At 36.9% G+C, this 2,536-nt stretch overlaps 1 non-coding gene across 1 annotated transcript; it reads right to left on the minus strand.

The window, feature by feature from the left end:
* Positions 1-1,192: 1,192 nt before the first annotated feature.
* Positions 1,193-1,296, minus strand: LOC112700289 (small nucleolar RNA R71). The gene has a single exon (XR_003153199.1). It is a non-coding gene; the product is annotated as a small nucleolar RNA R71 (small nucleolar RNA).
* Between the last annotated feature and the right edge of the window lie 1,240 nt (positions 1,297-2,536).

A 2,536-nucleotide genomic window follows, 5' to 3' on the forward strand; every position in this document is an offset into this window, starting at 1 on the left:
GTGATTGGTTCAAAAATTTGAAGTTTGTTACTTTCTTGTTAAGAAAGGTTTAATCTTTAAGTTCTAGAATCTTATCTTGTAGTTTCTTGTTAGTTGAGTCTTTTTAAAAATTAAATCTTTTTCAAAATATCTTTTTATTAAAATTTTTATCTTATCTTTTTATCTTTTATCTTATCTTTTTCAAAAATTTTATCTTTTTCAAAATTTGATTTCAAAATATCTTATCTAACTTCTTATCCTCTTATCTTTTTCAAAATTTGATTTCAAATCTTTTTCAATCAACTAACTAACTTTTTGTTTGTTTCTTATCTTTTTCAAAACCACCTAACTACTTTTCCCTCTCTAATTTTCGAAAATTCTCCCTCTCTTTTTCAAAAATTCTTTTTGTTTTAAATTTTAATTTTAATTATATTTTGTCTTTGATTTTCGAAAATTACTAACCTCTTTTTCAAAAATTATTTTCGAAATCTTCCTTCTCTTTTCTTCTTCTATTTAATTATTTAATTACTAACACTTCTCTTCACCTCTCTTCATCCAAAAATCCGAATCCCCATCTCCATTCTTCTAACCCCTTTCTTCTTATACTAACATAAGGGAATCTCTATACTGTGACATAGAGGATTCCTCTTTCTTTTCTTGTTTTCTTCTCTTTCATATGAGCAGGAACAGGGAAAAAGGCACTCTTGTTGAAATTGATCCAGAACCTGAAAGGACTCTGAAGAGAAAATTAAGAGAAGCTAAATTACAACAATCCAGAAACAACCTTTCAGAAATTTTCGAACAAGAGAAGGACATGGCAGCCGAAAATAATAATAATAATGCAAGGAGAATGCTTGGTGACTTCACAAAGCCAACGTCCAAGTTTGATGGAAGAAGCATCTCCATTCCTGCCATTGGAGCCAATAACTTTGAGCTTAAGCCTCAACTAGTTGCATTAATGCAACAAAACTGCAAGTTTTATGGACTTCCATCTGAAGATCCTTATCAGTTTTTAACTGAGTTCTTGCAGATCTGTGAGACTGTAAAGACGAATGGAGTTGATCCTGAAGTCTACAGACTCATACTTTTCCCTTTTGCTGTAAGAGACAGAGCTAGAATATGGTTGGATTCACAACCTAAGGATAGCCTGGACTCCTGGGATAAGCTGGTCACTGCCTTCTTGGATAAATTCTTTCCTCCTCAAAAGCTGAGCAAGCTGAGAGTGGATGTTCAAACCTTCAAACAAAAAGATGGTGAATCCCTCTATGAAGCTTGGGAAAGATATAAGCAGTTGACCAAAAGATGTCCATCTGACATGTTTTCAGAATGGACCCTATTAGATATATTCTATTATGGTCTCTCTGAATTTTTGAAAATGTCATTGGACCATTCTGCAGGTGGATCTATTCACCTGAAGAAAACGCCTGAAGAGGCTCAAGAACTCATTGACATGGTTGCAAACAACCTATTCATGTACACCTCTGAGAGGAATTCCGTGAATAATGGAATACCTCAGAAAAAAGAAGTTCTTGAAATTGATGCTCTGAATGCCATATTGGCTCAGAACAAAATGTTGACTCAACAGGTCAACATGATCTCTCAAAAGCTGAATGGGCTGCAACATGCATCCAACAACACTAGAGAGGCAGCTTCTGAAGAAGCTTATGATCCTGAGAACCCTGCCATGGCAGAGGTTAATTATATGGGTGAACCTTATGGAAACACCTATAATCCATCATGGAGAAATCATCCAAATTTCTCCTGGAAGGATCAACAAAAGCCTCAACAAGGCTTTAACAATGGTGGACGCAATAGGCTAAGAAATAGCAAGCCATATCCATCATCTTCTCAGCAACAGACAGAGAATTCTGAACAAAACACTTCTAATTTAGCCAATATTGTCTCTGATCTGTCAAAGGCCACTTTCAGTTTCATGAATGAAACAAGATCCTCCATCAGAAATTTGGAGGCACAAGTGGGCCAGCTGAGTAAGAAAGTCATTGAAACTCCTCCCAGTATTCTCCCAAGCAATACAGAAGAAAATCCAAAAGGAGAGTGCAAGGCCATTGATGTGATCAATGTGGCCGAATGCACAAGGGAGGAGCAGGACGAAAATTCTAGTGAGGAAGACCTCCTGGGACGTCCCTCAAGCAAGAAGGAGTTTTCCATTAAGGATCCAAGGGAATCTGAGGCCCATACAGAGACCATAGAGATTCCATTAAATCTCCTTCTGCCATTCATGAGCTCTGAAGACTATTCTTCCTCTGAAGAGGATGAAGATGTGACTGGAGAGCAAGTTGCTCAATATTTAGGAGCTATCATGAAGCTGAATGCCAAGCTGTTTGGTAATGAGACTTGGGAAAGTGAACCTCCCTTGCTCATTAGTGAACTAGATATTGGATTCAGAAAACTCTACCTCAAAAGAAACAAGATCCTGGCAAGTTCTTAATACCTTGTACCATTGGCACCATGAGCTTTTTCAAAGCTCTATGTGATCTAGGGTCAGGGATAAATCTTATGCCACTCTCTGTAATGGAGAAGTTAGGGATCATTGAGG

The sequence above is a fragment of the Arachis hypogaea genome, chromosome 6 (genome assembly GCF_003086295.3).
Source record: "Arachis hypogaea cultivar Tifrunner chromosome 6, arahy.Tifrunner.gnm2.J5K5, whole genome shotgun sequence".
NCBI classification, from domain to species: domain Eukaryota; kingdom Viridiplantae; phylum Streptophyta; class Magnoliopsida; order Fabales; family Fabaceae; genus Arachis; species Arachis hypogaea.